Consider the following 20,268-nt stretch of genomic DNA (forward strand, 5'->3'; position numbering starts at 1 on the left):
GCTGTCGGGTAAGTAAGATTACTGTAAGGGAAACATATCTGTTTGCTCCTGATGCTTTATGTAAATAGTAGAAATGGTCGATGTCCCACGCCTGTCAGTGTTTAAGAGGCATTTGGGCGATGCCCTTAAAAATACGCTTTATCTGTTGGTCAGCCCTGAAGTGATCAGGCAGTTGGACTAGATGATCGTTGCAGGTACCCTCCAACTGGAACTATTCTATTTTTTCTATTCTATTCTTGAAATAACCCAAAGACGAGAAAGACAAAATCACTCCCCCGAGTCGAGATGGTGGCCAGAGTAACCTGCAGCTCTCTTTCCGACCTCATGCCCCCAGGAGATTTCCCCCTTGTAGGAATCACACCACAGGGTAGGGCAGACTCACCGTACGTCGGTGTCAGGACGCAGTCAGGGTGCCCCTTTACTTAATATTTTAAGTATGGTAGTAGAGGTCTCCCGTGCTTCTCTATACAGCTAGCTAGCTGTGAAGGATAACTATTTATCTGTCTTCTGTACAAAGAAATAGCCAAGCTGTAATTACAGACGCACAGTGTCTTCTGGCTTCCCTATGCTTCCATGTCAAACCTCTGCCTAGGGATTAGTCCCCTTGTACTGGTCTGGAGATCATCTCAAGGGGTTTTTCCTTTTCTTCTTCAGTTAAAACACACTAGATTAAGCAAAGGCCTCCTGGTTAAACTGTTAATGGTAATCTGAGTCATGTTTATAGAATTAGTGGCTGCGTAAGCAGCTCAAAAAGCGGGTACACTAAAAATGTGTACACTAACCTCTAGCAGAAGGCTGGTGATGGTAAATGGTTATGCTTTCCACCAGGAGTTGTGTTGGTAGCGTGCATGCTTTCTAGATTCTGGAGAAAAAAACAGAGTTTTATGTCTAGAAAGCAAGACCTTCACAAGACTATGGGATCTGTCTTCATTTATTGGTTGGAAGAGCTATTCTGCCCTGAAGTCTGGTGCGATGTCAGAGAATATTTAATTGAAGCAGTTCAAGTTTTGCCAGAAGCTTTTAACACATAAAGAGAAATTTGCTTAACACGAGCCAAGTATTCTTCAACAAGGGCTAGAGGTAAGTTCCCTCGTTCTAGTATTACTTGTAACCTATGATATTAAGGAAATGCTACTCTTACTTAAATATTTATGGCAATCTTTGATCCAGATTCCTTCTAAATGTCAAAATAGGGCCTAGAGAAGGATGAGTTCAGTGATCATTACAGTCTGTTCTGATATAGGTATCTTCAACTGCCACTTTCTCTGTAAAACAAGCTTCATAATCACAGAGCAGAAGAAGGTGGTTTCCCTCCCTAACGAAAACAGAACACAAAACTTTCGGATTTTGTTGTGCTGATGGAATTGACTTTTGAACCCACAATAATCAATGTGAATTAGCAGATAGCATGGGCTCTAACAAGTAGTAAGGATTTAAGATGACTCCCATTTGAAGACAGGACTTTTCAGGTGTATATAATAAAACCATTACAAGCATGCCAGCTGACATAGATTATTAAATAGCATTAAGTAATGTCTCAGTAGTCACAGTTTATCTGTTCTGTACACTCACCTCATCTGTAAACAAGTGGGGGAAGGAACTGGGTCACTAGCGCTCTGAGCAATAACTTAGATTAAAACCAAAGAAAAATGCATTAAATATGCCAAAAAGAGAAGGATCCTAGAATTATGACTAACCTAAAGCAATAACATAGATTAGGTATTAAGTACAACTTTTAGTACACAAACAGTATTATAAAAGTAAGTTCCAGAGTGTGGTTCAAGTATTTCTAGAAGTTGTATCCCGCTGCCACGGACTTTGTTCAGGGGTACAGACTGACTCGCTTTTTCAAACTCAAACACAGAAACTTCCTTATCTAGGTAGAATATGTCCTCTGTGGTTTTGCCAACATGTGAAAACGAAGTGCAGCGAAAGTCACTTATTCCTAAAAATAACTGTTGTTCCAGTTGTCTTCACGCAAAAGCAATTTAAAATAAACTGATGTTTATTCTGGAATAGCGCAACTGTATATGAAACTCGTCTAAAAAATTACTCTGTAATGCCTACTTCGCTGTTTCGATATTCAGTGACTGGAGGTTCTGGTGAGCACTAGAGAATATAATGTTTTCTGTAGTAGTTTCTCAAAGTTTCTTATGTATAATGAGAATGCAGAACACACATTAACTTCTTTGTCTAAAGTAAGTAGGCTTGCAGATAGTAGTCAAAAGCCAGACTTAGCAAAATTTCTAAAAATAAAAAGTGATTCAAGTTTTAATTTTTTAAAATGACCTCTCAAGTTTTATTAAAGGGACTTCTATTAAAACAGCGATGTAGTCATAGATGTTTGTATTTAAAAAGTAACAAACTACTATCTGTACTTTATCTAGTAAATTAGAGGGCCACGCCCAAGGCTGGGCCATGTAGGTTCATCTGGTCTAATTCCCGTTTCATGGTCAGAATCTGTTGCCAAATGTCTTAATTACTCACAATTTGAAACACTACTTCGGCAAACTAGTTCCAGGGGACCCTGGGAATGAAGCACTTACTTAAACATATTCCATGCTTTGGGAACAATTTTAATCATATTTTTATTTATCATCACACTTATTAGCTTCAAATTTCTGATGCATGTTTATGGAACAGCGAAAGCAGTTCATTAAGTTGAGAACGGCCATCCCCTTGTTCAGAGTAAGAGAAAGAGAAAGGCGCTTTGCTTTCTACATTTTAAAATCACCTGCTATATTTTCTATCCACACACAAAAATATTTGTATAGTTTATGGGAAGTGTGGGGGGAAAAATGGTATGTGAGCAGTCTTTTTATTTCATAACACTTCAGATATTTCAAAACCGTACTTACTGTAAAAATCCTCGAGCTTTGCATAGGAATTAGTGTAAAAGAGATATTTAATCTGTCATACCCAAAGCAGAGCCAATACCCAGTGATTTGGAATCATCGTATCCAAATGCAGCTGAATTTTAAGCATTGTAGATGTTCTGAAGCTACAGTAGGTAAAACAAGCTATAACTTTCACACACTGCGACTAGAAACGTGTACTAGTGTCCTTGAATTTGCTCATTTTTACATACTGCTCTAGCTGATTCTTCCCAACGTTTTTAATGTTATTTTAATAGCTTTAGGTTTTGATATGCATAATGGTCACAGGATTGACTGGTGACTCATATCCCTCTCGCGAGAAGCTGTGGGCCACGGGCTTGCCTTTCTGTATCTCACTTTCTATAGATCCCCTCGGTCCAAAAGTCTTTAAACTGCATCCCTAGGCTTTTACTGAAAACAGAAAAAATATCCAAACTACCCTGCTCTAATCACACTTGAAAAGGAACAGAAATACACTCACTAGTAGCTCATTTTCCAGGGAATCTATTGACTAGATAGAAGTTGCAGATACGGTAGGATAGAAGGACAAGAAACAACTTGTAGATCCATGGTTTAATCAGACCCGTGTAGTCATTCTCAGAGGAAGACATTCAATGTCCTGGGGCAGATGAGTAGAGCACAGAGACTGGGGGCCGACTCTTGTGTCACCCATCAAAAAGTGCACATTAAGTTGGGACACACTGATAATGCATTTCTGCACCTGGCACTTTTCTCTGAAGATGATACATACACCACAAGCTGCGTTTAAAGTCTTCTCCTGTGTTGAAATACTTCATTTCCTTGCCCAGAAGATGATGATGATGAGGTACAGGTGGTCATTTAAGGCAAGTCTCACGCTAGACTTAAGGGCACAGTGGCAGGTTTATTCCCATAGTATTTGGGTCAGTTGTGCAGATGTGGATCAGGCCACAAACAACAACGGGGTCTGAAAGTAGAATAGTAGGTGACTTTCTGGATAGACGTGGCCAGTTAAAAAAGAGGGTTTACAGTCCCTGCAAGAAACGAACAGAACTTGGAGACCTGTAAGAACCCCGTTTAGGGTTTAGCCTAAATCTAGCAGGGAACACGCAGCATAGATCCTACACTAGCGGAAATCTCTTCATCACTCAGACAGAAAAGATGGGTTTAAAGTATCCTTGACTAAAGGAAAAAGGCCTTTCTGTGCCTGGACTGTAAGTGGGTGTGGGACAAAGTAACAAGTCTGGATCAGTTCTGCAAATCCCTCAGGGAAAAAGACATCTGGAAAAAGAGGCAGAACCTACGGCCTCACTGAGTTTCCCAAAGCCCCACACTGGTATGAACGAGGCAGTTTCACAGCTACCAGGGAACTTTCAAGCTCTCACCAGAACGAGGAAAAAAACCTACTGCATCAAAGTAAAGTTGAAATTGTGATCTGGGTCTGTTTCTGCGTCCTCAAGCTGTAGGAAAATATTTCAAAATGAAAATTCAGACTCCAGGGTACAGTTCCGTCACAAGCTATTTCCAAATTATATGGCCTTTATCTTGCAAGGATTCACCCGCAGGGGCGGGCAGGTAAAAATGGGTCCGCGCACCTTTCCGAACGCCGCCAGTTCAACGGCCTGGGAAAATAAGTCCACCTACAGAGAGATCATTATTTACACCAGCTGTAAGCATCCTCCAGGCTCTTTTATGATTGCTGGGCACCGGTCGGGAGGCTCCAGTTACCACCTGATTGCAGAGATCAGACTCTGCACGTGAGAAAGACCGCATGGGGCTGTGAAGACAACTTCAGGGAAACACGATTCGTGTTAACATCCAGCAGGATTTGAGCCCAAACTTCTTGGTTTTTTTCTGTTTTGTTTTTTTTGGGTTTTTTTTGCCTTTTTTTTTTTTAAAAAAAAAAACTCCTTGAAACAAAGCCGTTATGTGATAAAGTGAAAACTATTCCTGTTTTCTTAAGTATCGCTTTATTTGTTATGCAAAAAATAAACTTCTGACTTTGACACAGATTCCGCTTACTGTGACAAGAAGAAGGAATAATGCCACTGAAGGGGAGGGGAGGATAAGATGGATATTAATTATAAGATGGAGAGTGTCCCCATCCCCTCCTCTCCCGGGGTTTTGCCCAGCAGCATCGCCCCGGCACTCGGCAGCTCCTCTGATTAACCTGGTAGCTGACAGATATTGCAGGACACGTTTTGATAAAAAGGGCACAACCGAGGGCTAAACGACAGCCTTTTTTTTCGCTCAAATACTTCAGGTTGGTTTATTTCATTTGTAAAGTTAGAGATTTATAAATTCTCCCACCTTTAGTAGCGAAGGAGCACTACCCTCCAGCCATTTAAATTTAATCCATTGAAACTGCATTTAATAATTCTAATTATGTGATCCACTGACTCTACCTTGTAAGAAAAACAAAGGCCAGTAATTGTAGAACCATCTTCTGTTTCACTGTGTCAGAATGAAATTAGAAAAAGTAACTGGAAAAACATTGCAAGTTCATTTCCAAATGAACCTCCTTGCACAAAAACTGCCTTTGGACAAGAAACTATTTCACAGGTGATTAACACGCTACTGAATTTTTAGGCTCAGAAATAATGTCTTCTACAGTACCTTCTACAACAGCAAGGAAAGCTCATTGTATACAATAACTATGTTTTTTGTTTTTTGTTTTTTTTTCATGATGGTAAAGCTGATATCCAGACCACTCTATGTACTGGTAGTTGGCTGACAAAATAAGCTGCAAGAATAAATAAATCTTCTGCGACTTCACAGGATATAATCTGGTGCAACAGAGAATTCTCTTAAAATAATAATTTGACACAGCATTCAGAGTGAGAGGAATCAATATTTCTGGCTTAATAATTTTTTTTTTCGGGTATCGTGAATCGCACTGAATACGCTCCTGCCACTCGTGGCACAGAGATGAATTTTCTCTTGCTAGGACAGAGTCAATCAGCTTCAGACCTAAGTTCTTTAAAAAGCGCTATTTGCCAGCCGACAGCCGCCCGGCCCCGCGCACGTTCCCTCCCCGAGGCGACTGCAGCTCCTCTGCAGCTCCGCCAGCCGCAAAGCCCGGAGCTGCTCGCCTTTAGCAGGCCCAAAACGATAAATATTCCTCACGGATGTGTGGTAATTCTGCAGGCAAGAAGAGCCCGGACAGAAAACAGAGTTCTGAAAGGCAGGTTTGAGGAGCTTACGCCTAAATCACATACGCGAGGAAGAACCGGCCGAGCAGAATGGCTTTGTGTACGGCTGCGTAACCGAGCAAGCAAACACCTTCTCTGCCTAATTGATAGTTCTAAAGCAATTAATCACCGCATTTACTTTCAAGATGTGAACAAAAGCACTTTTTTCTATAGCCTCTTTTTTTTTTTTTTTTCTAGGAACATGGTATTATCCTCCTTATCTTTTATTGCAACACAAGCCAAACACAAAGAATGTTTGTCTTGAACAGTCACACATCTGAAACCTGTCTCCTTTTAGAGATTGTTTCTGTATTTAGTCTCAACATTTTGCTTGTTCCTACAGAAACAGGGATGTTTTTGCCGTGACCAAGTGCTTCAAACGCTTCCTATGCTCGACTACCCTAATAATAGCAAATGCTTTCCTCAGACCCCCCCCATGTGCTAAATTAATCAGCACTAGAAGGTCAAACATGCATAAAGTAGCTTATGCACATAAATTTATTAACTGAAACGACCTCTTCACCACACGTTTTGCTTTTCTGTTTCTTCTTAATATGTTCATGTAGTCAATTACTACCACTGGAATAACTTCTGAACTCCAAACTCGCATTGATTCCATGCCCCCTTCCATACTGCGTTTGTGGATGAGCTTGCTCGCGTTGGCTTCTCGACAGCAAAAAGCTGAATTTTGCCATTTCAAAGAAAATAATTTCCTTAGCTAACCTCATCCGTGCAGGTACCTTAATGCCCTCTCCCTCTCTGCTCCTACCCACCTCCCAAAGTGGTGTCTGTCAAATAGCTCAAACAGGTGTCCCCAAGCCCCTCGGCGCAGCGAGGGCGGACCTTCTGCCACGCGTGGCCATTAGCCGTGTCGCATTAAGATCATCTTCAATCTTATATTGCATCTTCCTGCACACAGATGTGATTTCATCTGCCTTATGCTTTCAGTCAGCCGAATGTGAGCTAGCTCCAGATCAAAAGCTGCACAGTTTGGCTAACGCCATGTCGTACTTGAGGAAATCGGTCTTGCCAAGAGGCTGAGTCCCGCGTTGGTTTGAACACAAAGCAACTCTCAGCTGCAGGTTTTGTCGAGAGCTCCCGAGTCCAGCTCGAAGCTCAAGAAGTGCATACTCGTGTCTGCCAGGCAGGGACTGCACGGGCATCCCCTCGCTCTCCAAGGCCTGGGGAATAAAATGCCACTGGATAAGGTTATAGGCTTCATTTTTTGGCATTGCACAGCCGCTGGGATGGGAGTTCAGGGAAAACTATTAGGCAAAAGTGTAGGGGTCTCCTAAAATTTTCCAGCAATTGCAGGCTGCCGCGATGGCCCCTTTGGGTCACCGGCACCTGACAAAATTTACAGTGAAGCAAAGGCAATCGGTGAGGTAGTAAATTTGTGCAAACCATCTAAATAGTAAAGCACCACAGAAGCAGAGAGACACCGGCCCCTTCTTCGGTTGTTGACCACTAAAACCGTGTGTGCATTAGAAGACTTCTCCAACTGTGCTAGCTGGTGTAATAAAAATGTATTATCTTGTCCTACAAATTTTGCTGTGAGCAAACTGCAGCTACTGCAGTATGCCTACATGAATCCTACCATAATTTAGCATAGCCTCATGAACATGCGTATCTCTGCTTTCTGTTAGACTGGATGGAAGCGTGCAGCACGAAAATACAGAACCAGGCAAACGGGTTAAACCCCGGGGCGTACAGCCTGTGCCGGGCTGAACGCTCCCTGTGCAGAACCAGGTCCCTCGCGGCAGATTCTTCTCCGACCTCCACACAGCCAGCAACAAAGCTCAGAATCTCACTTGGAAGCAATGTGACTGTAACTGAAAAACGTAAGTTCTACTTCTCGCTCCACGCAATTAGTGATTTCAACCATTTCTTATTACGAACTAGAAATTAACATATGAAATATATGAAAAAAATGGGATTATTTTACTATGGTTTAACGCTTTTTTGTGTCTTGAGTGCACGCGTGAAACCCTGAGGTTACAAAAATGAGTATTCATGCAGAACCAATGAGCCCAAAATTCCGTTAATGCTTTTTTCTCTCCGTAGCCTCAAACTTGTTTAACTAATACTTCATTTGCTGCTATCCGCAGCATGTTGCAGATATTAAGGTGACCGCTCAATATAAAGCAGTAATTCAAAACGTTTTAGAGACTGCAATACAGGATTCCCTTTCATTCCCTCCTTAGGTAAATTAATTGTAAAAACAGTCCACATAGAACAGGTACGAAAACCCCGCACGAATAAATTTTCAGAAACGCCAGTCTCCTGAGCGTTCGGGTTGGAGCGTGGGTAAAGGCTGCCACTCAGTGGGCATGTCCGTGCCGCGGGAAACCGAGAGGCATCTAATTAAGTGGAAAGCCCCAACATCATATGTGTTCTAGGGGTTTTGTCACTCTCTACATTAAACAGGTCCGGAGGGAGACTGCCATCAATTATTTCCCGAGAAATGCAGCAATTCATGTGATTTACTACACTTTTGTGCGCTGTTACACACACTAGAATTCCTATACTGAAAATACGGGAGGCCGTTCCAGGAATAAAAAGGCCTTTTTTTTTTTTTTTCAGCTGCACACATTACAAATGATATGTTCTTCCCATTAAGATCTACTTTGGCTAATTTTATAACTTCTGTTCTTTTTCTTTTTTTTTTTTTTAATTTTTCAGAAAGGATGAACGTCAACAGAGGTCTTGACAAAGGTCACAAACTTATAATTTTACCAGGAGTAGCAACTCGTTCTCCTGTAACCGAGACCATAGGTAAATAGCACTGCTTTGCTTTCAAAATCTCTAATTTGCACCAAAACTCTTTAAAACAGAATTAAAGAACATTTGCATTGACCAGGAAGTAGAAAACTAAAATTCAACACACCCCTCAGGAACTAGCGTTCAAATGAAAAACAGGAGGCAATCATTTCTGTAATATTCAGCTGATAGTGAATATGTGAAAACAAAAGACAATTCTGAAGAGATTATTATCAGCTAAGTAAAGGCCAAGTAGCTGTTTATTACCTTTGATAGCATACTCTACTATTTGACAGAGCAATATATTTTATTTCCTGTAGAAGTAAGCAGTTCAATGGTAATGCCACAAAACTGAGACGGAAATTAGCACATTTTTAGAAATATACTGGAATTTGTCCTGTGTTCATTTTTGTCTCTGAATTTTGATTTTTGTTTATCATAATTTTATTACGCTAATCCCTCTCTCTCTTCCAGAAATGTAGAGGCTTGCAAACTCTCGTTATAGTATATTCAATCTCATAAAACTTACTACTCTCAGGAAGCAATTTTGCAAATATCTACCTCCATTCAAAATGGCTTTTGTTTCTCATTCCGTTTATCCAACACGGCAGAGCACACGGAGTAAAACCAGTACCGCTGTTTGCTTTGGGCCCTGACTAAATGATGTAGGCGCAGAGGTGGGGAGGGGAAGAGGCACTAAGAAAAAGGTTAAGGGTAAAATTGCAGAGGAGCAGAGGAATGTTAAATTGAGAGTTTGCAATGCGGTATTTTTAGAGGGCCTGAATCAGGGCACAGGTGGAGAGGAAAAGTCATGGTTTACAGCCCTCAGGATGAGAAGATCTCTGAAGCCCACCCGTTTTCTGGAAGGCCAGGTCGTTCTCGGCTCGAGTCTTATGACTACGAGACACACCTTTGAAATGGAGGTTGCTCATGTTCTTTGCACAGGACTGACACAACCAGTTTATGAACTGGCATCTCCGAAGAGGTCAGCAAGCCACGCAACTTGGAGAAGAACAAATTTTTAGCAGGCACTCTCATACTCACATTGGGACATTGCACAGTGAAATCTCAAGCTTCATGCTCTGAGAGCAATTAAATGCATTTCCATTTCTTTTATTCTTCTGAAACCTCTTTCCTCTAGGCCTGAACTGATCCTAAACAAAGGAATTCAGCCAGACTGGTGAGGCATGAGTCACAGGGGAAGTTCACTTGAAAATGAGTATTCTTTGGCTTCCCCTTTTCTCTCCTTTTTCCCACCGTCTTCCCTGACTTTAAAGTTCTCAATTTCTTTTCTTCCTGATACCCAGCTTAACAATCAAAATATTTTATTACAAATTATCTTTAGGAATGGAAGCAAGACACATGGAAGAATAAAACCACCAGCTGAAAATAGGGGAAGGGGCTACAAAGGAAGAAGCCAGAAGCAACTTCAGATGAGACAGAGAATGAATATCGGTCATGTTTTGAGGAACCACACAAAAAAGGTTACCTAGACCTTAAAAACCACGACAATACTCAGAAGCAGTACAATTGCTTGTAAAGAGTTAATATTGTGGAGTTGTGACAATTATTTTTCACATCTAAATTAACCCAGAACAGCACTTATTGTTGAACTGACTATCCTCTAAGAGAAAAAGTGCTTGCAATGTGACAGAGGGTTCAGAACTGTGTTGCAGCTTAGTTAAAAAACATAATGGACCTTTTCCCTACAAAAAAAAAATAAAAAAAAAATAATTATTAGTTGAGTGATAGGTTAAGGTTTAATTCCCGGTATGTTTTTCCACCGAGACAGAGTAAGTAAAAGCACAGTCATGCTGATTGCAGCAGTGAGTCTGCTCCTGGCACCTGCGCTCACCAGAGACGTGCCAGTCTTCCTGCAGAGAGGTTGGAGTGTTTTTATTTGAGGATCTTCAGTGCTTTCTGTGGGAATGAACTGCCAGGTATCATCCAAATTAAAATATTCTCCACTGCTCTTAAAATATTTCTGCCAGATAACCAGACAGCTGTGTAATTAACTGCATTTTAAACTTTAAGTATCAAAGCAATATTATTAGCTTTATCCAACTCGTACGTTTCAATTTTTTTCACATTATTCGTTTCACTACAGAGAATTAATTCAGAGCTGCAGGCTGGTTTGTCAGTTTTGGGACACTGTAATAAAACCACAAACACCACTACACAAATACCTTAGATGCTTTTAATGAGAACGTTCCTTTTCTTTCCTTGTGAATTTTGATATCCTTCTATTCGTCATGTAAGGCGAGAAAAAACTTACAAAGACGAATTACGAAGGACTTTGGTACGATTTGCAAGCAGAAGGTGGGAGCGACAAGACTACGGACTGCTAGCAGACGGCGCTTTTTAGAAGACTGGGGACCAGGTCTCAGCAGGTGGTGCTGTGGGTAGAAAAGACGACTCCAGCTGTCAACAGCAGGCAGAAAGTTATTCGTATACAAAGAGGTTCGGGAATACAGTTTACAGGTGATTGGTATAAATGTAAATATCCAAAGTATATAAGCAGGAGGAGAGGAAAAAGCATGTGCTCTACTGCGCTGTCTTCCATTTCTCCCAATGATGAAACTGAAATTAATATTGCATTAAAACAAAACAAAAAAAATAGACTAAGTGCCAGGGACGTATTCTTGCAACAGAATACGTGAGAAATCAGTATGAGATCAGGGACATATTAGTGCTGACAATTTTAGTATTAGATGGCTAGTATATATCCTTAAGTCATTGTGACTTTCAAAGTAATCGTTCCTGCAAGTACAATGCAGTACTAAAGACAGACAAAACCTGGGCTTTGTTCTGCCTGAACACGCAGGCGTTATGGTCAAAGAAAACTTCTCTCCTGTGGTGCACAGGCCAACGTGCACTGAATACAGGTATTAAGTTATGAGGTGAAATGAAAGCAGCCAATGGTGCCAGACAAGAGTTCATCCCACCTACAAACTCAGCTGTGCATGAAATTCCAGACATTCCAGAAAAGATTTGCTTGAGTTGCATGATTAGTTTATAAATCTACTATGACTTTGAATATGGATTTTTCTCACAGTTTTACAAAACGTAACCCATAGGTCCGCTGTCTTTTACACAGACCAATGTAACCAAGAGACTCCTGATCACCATTTCCCCCCTGACCAGCGCTTTCTACCGCCGGTAAGAAATGGTCACCACTCACTGAAGAGCCAAGAGATGTTTGGTGTGACACACCAAGTGAGCACAACCCACTCAGTTTTGACCTCCGTGGTACTCTGTGACCTGCAAAGAAGTCTTAAATAGTAAATGTTCAACAAAACTCCACTTCATCCCTGCCCTCACCCTAGTAAATGATAATTGTTCTTTTTTTTTTTTAAGAAGGGAAAAGTGGAAGAGCTCCTCCTGAATCCAGCAGGAACGAAACATTCACAGTTTATAATGATTATACGTGGAGCTCATATGGAAAAATGTTTTTCAGGGTAATCTGAAAACAGTTTTCATTAATTCACACATTCTCATATTGGCATTTAATGTGTTTGGAGACAGGATGCTATGGCTGTTCCACTCATGAGCTACCTCAAGTCTTCATTACTGAAGTTGAAAACATGGTTAGTTCTTAAGATACATAAATTTACTAAAGTAGTTTGTATTTTGGGGGAGGTTTTTTCATTCCGGTGTACATAATAGAAAAATAAGAGACTATTTGCAGAACTCTGTTTGTGAACACAAAATAATGGTCCTTAAAAATCATTTCCTCCTACCACTGGAACCACTGGAACCGATCTTGCAGTTTCTGTTCCAGCTGCTAACAAAAAGGAAAAGTCTTCTTTCCTGCGGAAAAAGGACTGAAGCTTCTGGCTCCAGTATAATTGTTTATAGCTCCCTGAGGTGTTCAACTACTCACTGGGCTCCTTTGTAAATTTATACGCTGAAACAAGAGGAGACATTTATATGTAACCACGGTATGTTTTTAGCACTGCAAGGGCTACTATAGGAAGAACCTTTACAACTTTATGCTTTCAACCCCTTTCTCAAGGGGCAGATTTTTCAGGAAAATAATTCATTGTTTGAGCGCAGGTGAATGGCATTGTTAATTTATAGAAAGGTATCATCAGTAGTTTAAGAATTTTATACTTGCCCTGGTCAATCAGTAATAGATAAACCACATTATGAGGGAGAACCGTGTAAGTGATTAATTCCAAATCTCACATGAACTTCTAAGTAGCACATGGAAAATTACAAAGCGTCTGCCCTGTGGTAAGAATTTAGCATCTTATCTACCATGGAAAAATCTAGGAAAATGCACAACAAAATGAGAAAGGAAAGGCTCTGCAGAGAGGAAGAATTTTAAACACTTTCAAGTAAACTATTTGTAGAAACATAAAAAATAATAACTATATTTACATTTACCTATATTAAATTTAAAAGTAGCTACTATTATTTAAGAAACCTTGTTTAAACATTAAGATGTTAACAATGAATATATAGCATCAATTTAAAAACAGACAGGAAGAATAGTGCCTACCCAAATACTGACCCCAAATAACCCTTCAGAGACTTGAATTCCAGCAAGTTACTATCAGGCAGTGAACTGCTTTTTAACAGAAAATTTAACAGAGAATTTGAGCTGTTGTCAAGAAGAAGCTCTTAAAGTTTAAGGTAGAAATGCCTCCTCAGATTAGAATCTTTCACAGAAAATCCTAGTAGCCAGAGGACTGAATTTCTGGAAAAGCAACTCAGAACAGAGTATAGATCTTCACTTTGGTTGCTGTCTCAAAGATAAAATGGGATTATAAAATTGGTGGACAGATTTTAGATTTTTTACCAAGAATGTGCTTATGTTTCGATTACACACTGGAGTGGACAGACCACTGGTTTAGGACTGAAGGGACCAAGGTTTGAATCCTGCCTCTGCCATATCCTAATGTAAGGACTCACGGAAGAGTAAGGATGCCTCTCCGCCTCTCACTTCCTCCATCTACAACATACAGATTTCAAATATTTTTTCTAACCACTTTGCGATGGGCTGTGAAAAAAATGACACATGCGTATTGCATGCTGTTGCGGTGCTTATTTTTAACACTATCCCGTCACACGAAAGACTAGGAGACGAGTTGTCATGCTTGAGCCGTGCAGCTGCGTGTCAGATCTCTACTGACCTGAGGCTAAAAAGATTAATAAGTAATACCGTAATTATGAATGGTGGTTAAACAGCAATCTAGATTCCAAAGCCAAAATATACAGTTCTCTTTCATGTATATAAACTTGCCCCAAATTAAACAAACTAGCTTCAAAGGTCTACAAGACCAGAACTGAACTCTGTCACCTTTGCAGGCCACTTTATTTGAGAACGCTGTCCTTGATGTGTTAAAGTTCACTGGGCTACATTCACGCTGTTTGTTATTAAACATTAAAACTGATTCTGCGGAAAAAAATATTCTTTTTCTGGAATGTTATACCCTGCACCAGAAGCTTACAATTTACAGCTCTACCGACACCATTTGAAACATCAGCCTATAAAAAGACTTAGCGTAGTATTTTCTAGTGGTGTTTTCACTTCTGTTTTTCCTGCCATAGCAATCAGAAGACATCAAGGCCCTTCCACACTGGGATGTTTTCATCTGCCAAGCTTAGCTTCATCGTATTATTTGACTCATGAGACACCCAGCTGCCTGAATCAGTTTATGCCAACACATATGATCGTTTTTTGCCTAGAGGAGTTTTGACTATTTTTGCTATAGTCCCCTAGACATCACTGCAAAAAGTCTATGCTGACACAGCAATATCAACGAAAAGGTGTTGATGTCATGACCACTATGAGAGAATAATGTTAAATTGCAGGAGAGGCTACTTCTAGAAGATTTACTTGTGGAAGACATGGGGAATGAGCCAAGATTTCCCGGTAGACTTCTGGAACTACTCACTATGGCATCCTCAGTTCACTCAGTTTGAAGTTGCAAGGTGCACAGTAGAGTAGGGATTGACAGGGGCAGCAGAAGGAATGGTCACACCTCACAAGGAAAGGATCTCAGAGAGAAGATAGAGAAATGTCACATTTTAGTGACCCGAGTGTTGTCGTCTATGGTACCCCTGCCGTATGGGTTCCCCTTGCTGAGCAATATCAGCAGTGTGGAAAGCTCAAGCATGGTTGTCTTGTTTCATTGTTGTTTGTCTCTTGACAACTTTGTAGGGTGAGTATGTTGAATACTTGTTTTCCTTTTGCTTTTGCTATTACGAGGGAAGGAAGTTACCTTAACAAACTACAGTGTACATGATTTTTCAGTACCTGATCTAAGCACAATAGGTAAACATCTGAGATCTTTCCGTAGAGATACTTCCTACAAAGTTTGCCCACTCTACGTTTCCAACGGCTGGTCTGGATCAATAAAACATGTTTCAGTTCTACCCATTGTAAACTTCGACTGAAATTAAAATTTTGAGTATGATATTTCTATTTTGGTATAACATCAACTGCCAATGAGAAAATGATTAATTAAAATTCTTCCAAAGAGCCCTGCTGTTAACCTAGAAATGTCTTCTGGAGAAAATTAAGTTAACCTGAATAACCATTCTGCAAAATGGTTATTCAAGGGCAACACAGCGGTTGCGTCACATATCTGACACAGAAGCTGTTGTGCCCTATGGCCATTTACATGGGTGAATCTTGTTGAGCAGTTGGATTCTTATTATTCCATAACACAAGAAAAGGCACAGTGAGGAGGAGCTCCTCCATCTAAAAATCTATGGCGGTGTATTTTGAATTGAGGAGCGAGAAGGTGTCTAAGCAAAACTGGATTTATTATCTAGTTATGCCCTTTATTATTAAGCCAAAGTTGCTAACTGCTGTCTCCTGCTTCTCCCCATGTTTTGATAATTCCTCTCTTCCTCTACCAGGTTGACTCACAGAAAGACATTAGTTTCCAAAAAAACACTCACATCCTGTATCCTCATCTGACTTCTAATCTCTGCTATTCCATTGCCGTGAATCTCTATTTCACTACGTTAAAGTCTCTAATTTTCACTGTGATTTTCTATGGGTTTTCCAATCCTGAAATATGTATAACACAAGCAAACTTTTTTCCCCTGTATACATAATACATTTATACATAATAGAAATAGGTAACATTTATACATAACATAAATTAATTTCCATTTATGGAGGAGACACATCCTTTTTTCTACTGTTGTTTCTTATTTTTAATATTGGGAACAACCATCAAATTTGTAACCTCTTCTAAAATGATACAAGCTTTTTGAGCATGACCACAAATTCATTGAAAAATGAAGTCTGTTAAGACTCAAAATATTTAATTCTTTTAATTACCTTGGTAAATGAATAAAGTTGTTCAAAATCTCTTCAGTTTTGCTTGTTTGTGTGAGTAAAGCAGGAAAGTACAATTTGCTTCTTACTTATTGTTGCCCTTTATATTTCTTTCTTCATATTCTTTTTGGGAACATAAGCCAGAATCACATAGGACATACATGTAAGGCAGCATCTCCCAACTGCACAGGAAGGAGTGATGGCATATTCTTGCAAGAGAAGCCAAAATGGGATTCTGTGTGTGCTTTGTGAAGAAGATTTCCTACATTTCTCCTCAATTCCAGCAGAAACAGTTATTATTTGGTATTTGAAATTTGTAAAAGAACACTTGAATGATGCTTATACAGAGCCAAGGAAAAATATCATCATGGGCATACAATGTACTTTGCCATCAAACACGATATTCCCAGATGTTTAGTAAACCACTATTATTCTACACTGTTTCTGTTTCCCGGGAAACACAATAAGAACGAACACAAAGTAGACCTTAGCATGAACTCTGGAAAGATACAAAGGTGACTTGCCCATGCACTCAACACGTGATTGCTGCACGAGAACATTTGGGTCTGGAGACGCTGGCACATACCTATGTTTACTGAGAATGACCAAAAGTTAATAAAGCCAATACACAACTTCCAAACTGCCTGCCTGTGAACGATTACCTAAGATGCTCTTTTTAATAATTTTTGTTTGTCCTTTTGAAAACTAAACTATTCCTGGCTACCAAACTTACTCCATGCCCCATTTTTATCTCTCTCTGGAGTGTTTGCAATGAAAGTATGACAAAAAGGTTAGCCTCTAAACTGACTGTTTGTTTGACCCACTCTAAGATTAGGTAACTTCTATCCTAAGGAGAAAAAGCATTACTGTTGTGCAAAAGGACAGTGTCCTGATGGTACTTTGCTTTGTTTGTGGAATGGCCCAGTCACAGGTATATATTACATTCTCAAGAGCATTAAATTATAGTACCAGAGAACACACTTAGTAGTGATGGCAGCCCGAACACACTTGTATTTCGTTTGCAGATCCCTGCTTCTGTCTTCCCAAACATGGGCAAATTCTCATTAACTCTGTCAATTTGATCCATAAATCTAAGACTTTGGATTTAGACCTATTAAGGTTCATTAAAAGCATTGCAAGAACAACATAATCCGAAATATGTGGCAACAAAATAATGCCATAAAAGGCATTATTGCCTTTTAGTAGACTACCTTTAGTCTACTACATAGACTGCATTTACCTACTGCCAGTGCACCCCAAAGGATAACATTTTGAGGCACACAACTCAGATAACTAAGATAGATAGCAAACGATTTTCCATGTTGGATAGTTCGAATTGGGTTCACAACTGCAGAACGTCAACACCACAATAACATATCGCCTTCTTTGGAGCAAAGAAGTGCACCTTCCCAGAAAGATCAGGCTTTTCTCATTAGTGAAAAACAAGCTGAAACATACTGCTGTTAACAGTTCAGTACTTCTGTCTGTCACAGTCGCCAGCGTTATCACACCTAATCCTCAACAATGGATTTCGTTTACTATTTCTGATTTGAGAAACACAGCACTAACGATAATTATCCCCACTTCTGTAAAATTCCACATACAGGGTTTTTCCACCAGTAAGATGTTTAATCAGAAACTCGTTTGCCGAAATTAAGCTATAGCTGGCAAGATAAAAAAAAAAAAAAAAAGAATATCTATTCAAAGACAAATTAATCCCTCCTGTGGAATAGTTAACAACACAGTTGTTAGGGTGCTCAGCTAGGACACAGCCAAAAAAGACAAAGGTAAAAACATCTTGCTCTTTCTCAGTAGATGGCACTAATTCATCTGAGGTGAATATATTGATAACAAACTACAAAACACTTCATGCAGAGTGGAACAGCTTAACCTCAGAGATGGAGAGAGGCTTTAGCCGTACACACCAGTGCATGATGGTCAGTGAAAAACAACTTTCCCAGAAAAATTCTTAAGCCAAATACAACCTATGTTACTATACAGTACAAAGGCAGTACCAGGGGAGTAATTAAATGACACACAATTATTTGTGGAGTTCTAACGAGCAACTCTTTGCTTTAAAGAACTCTTGTAAACTTTTTAACTTAACTTTAAACTCTTTAAATAATTAAATAACTTTTTGCTTTAAACTTAAGCTGGTCACGTTATGATTCAGTTCTTTTGCAGTGCTTTACATGACATTTTAAAAGCTAAACAGACACTGTGAAATTTTAATTGTTTCAGCCCATGAGCACGGCGTGTTTCTGAAGTCACCTGGGGACGGATTTTCACTGTCTTACTCCCCTGTGTGAGTCATCCCATTGGCTTCGGCAGCAAAATCTGCATGACTAATATCTTACCAGCATGAGAATGAAGAGCTTAAACTGGCCTTTACTGCTTTATTTATTTGACATGCGCATGTATATTTCACTACCCTTACATTTATTAATATAATACTGTGAGGATGACTTAAATTAAATGTGTGGGATTGTACCCATAGGCTAGAGAAAGGAGAAAAGTTGCAGTGATCTTGCCAGTCATTTCTTGCACAGGCTCCAGTCTCGCAATGGCGAGCCATCTGCTGCATGACAATACCTCGACCACAGAAACTCCCTGTTTCAAACAGCTTCCAACCATTCTGCGGGGACTACAATAATGTAGAATTTCACAGAATCACAGAGTGGTTTGGGTTAGAAGGGACCTTAAAGATCACCCAGTGCCACCCCCTGCCCTGGGCAGGGACACCTCCCACCAGCCCAGGTTGCTCCAAGCCCCGGCCAACCTGGCCTTGAACCCCTCCAGGGATGGGGCAGCCACAGCTTCTCTGGGCAACCTGGGCCAGGGGCTCACCACCCTCACAGCAAACAATTTCTTCCTCATATCCAATCTAAATCTTCCCTCTTTCAGTTTGAGGCCGTTACCCTGTGTCCTACCGTTACACATCAACATTTCATTATGATGCTTTTGAGACAACATCAAGTGCAGCAGTCTTAAAAGTTACCTTCTGTCAAGCAAGTCTATCTCACATCCAGATATCAGCTACCTGCTTCTTCACATTGTTCTGCCCACTGGAAAAAAGCCAGAAAGGTGATTTAATCAAGCACCTAGAGTATGCCCAGGAAAACCCTGGAACATCTACCAGGGAACATTATGGTGCATCTTGGCTTCCCAGCTGGTGAATGGCATGTCATAGACTGGAAGGGCTGTATGAGAGCTTTCGGCCCTGCGGTGGGGCACTGCAGGGAATTATTTTAAGCTGACACATGTTCTAAGTCTACTCTAATTTTCATCATCAGCTATTTGTAGCTGTTATCAAAATGAGAGGGAGGTAGACATATGCTAAATCAGCTTTTTAAGCAACCCTGAAACAGATTAATGGATTCATCTTGGTATTGCTCCTTAGATACATATGGCTGGAGTGTAACTATTCAGAACACTAGACGCTGAGGTATGCCAACAGCTATTGATTTGCAGGACTAGCTGCCGCATTTTCTGATACTTCCTCTACTAAAAAAGTAAATCCACTTCTATGAAGTCTGCTTTGACAAACTTTATTTGCAGGAAAAGCATGCGCAACGTTCAGTTTCAACGTTTTCAGTATTTAAAAGGCTTTACAGTAACATTCATATATGAAGACAAATTTTCTTAAGGATTTCATTTATCTGACCAATTTGTATTGATGGATCTGTATCTCCTCTTCTTGACAAGCTTGGGAGATGCACACAAAGAAAAGAGTTCACTTATTCAATTAAATATAGATTTCAGCAAGCAAATTTAGCTACCATTTTTGACAAGTTCCTGCTTTCTTAGGATTAGCAAAAAGGTCCCATGGTTGGTTTTTTTTTTTATTTTTACAGTTTTCAGAAAGAAAAGCCAAACAGAAGCATATTTTGCTTTCAGCCTTAAGCAAGACCAACTAACGTGTCAAAAAATGATTAAACCACCATATTTATGTTTTTCTCAAGAATACTTGATAACTCTACTCAGCTTATTGCTACAGTGTTAGGAAAATGGAGCATGTGCCCTCTATTCAGCAAAAGGTGTTATAATAGTCCTACACAGGTTTTTCTTCACTCCGAAAAGCTATCCTAAAGCTTGGCTGTTAACTGGAAAGCAGTTTGAAAGCCAAGCTGCTTGTAGAGACAGAGCAGGGCTAGGAAAATTT

The 20,268-nt window shown here is 40.0% G+C and overlaps 1 protein-coding gene and 1 long non-coding RNA gene across 20 annotated transcripts in view; one reads left to right on the forward strand and one right to left on the reverse strand.

The window, feature by feature from the left end:
- Positions 1-20,268, reverse strand: part of ADGRV1 (adhesion G protein-coupled receptor V1) — a 304,201-nt gene that overhangs the window by 104,011 nt on the left and 179,922 nt on the right. The gene's annotated exons all lie outside the window — the stretch shown is intronic.
- On the forward strand, positions 809-16,108 carry LOC128902715 (uncharacterized). 3 transcript variants are annotated; one of them, XR_008463869.1, is made up of 5 exons: positions 809-1,080; positions 7,693-7,887; positions 8,729-8,821; positions 9,948-9,986; positions 10,152-16,108. It is a non-coding gene; the product is annotated as an uncharacterized LOC128902715 (long non-coding RNA). The 3 variants fall into 3 exon arrangements; XR_008463868.1 differs by lacking the exon at positions 9,948-9,986; XR_008463867.1 differs by having other exon boundaries at positions 8,729-16,108.

This window comes from Rissa tridactyla, chromosome Z (assembly GCF_028500815.1).
Source record: "Rissa tridactyla isolate bRisTri1 chromosome Z, bRisTri1.patW.cur.20221130, whole genome shotgun sequence".
Classification (NCBI taxonomy): domain Eukaryota; kingdom Metazoa; phylum Chordata; class Aves; order Charadriiformes; family Laridae; genus Rissa; species Rissa tridactyla.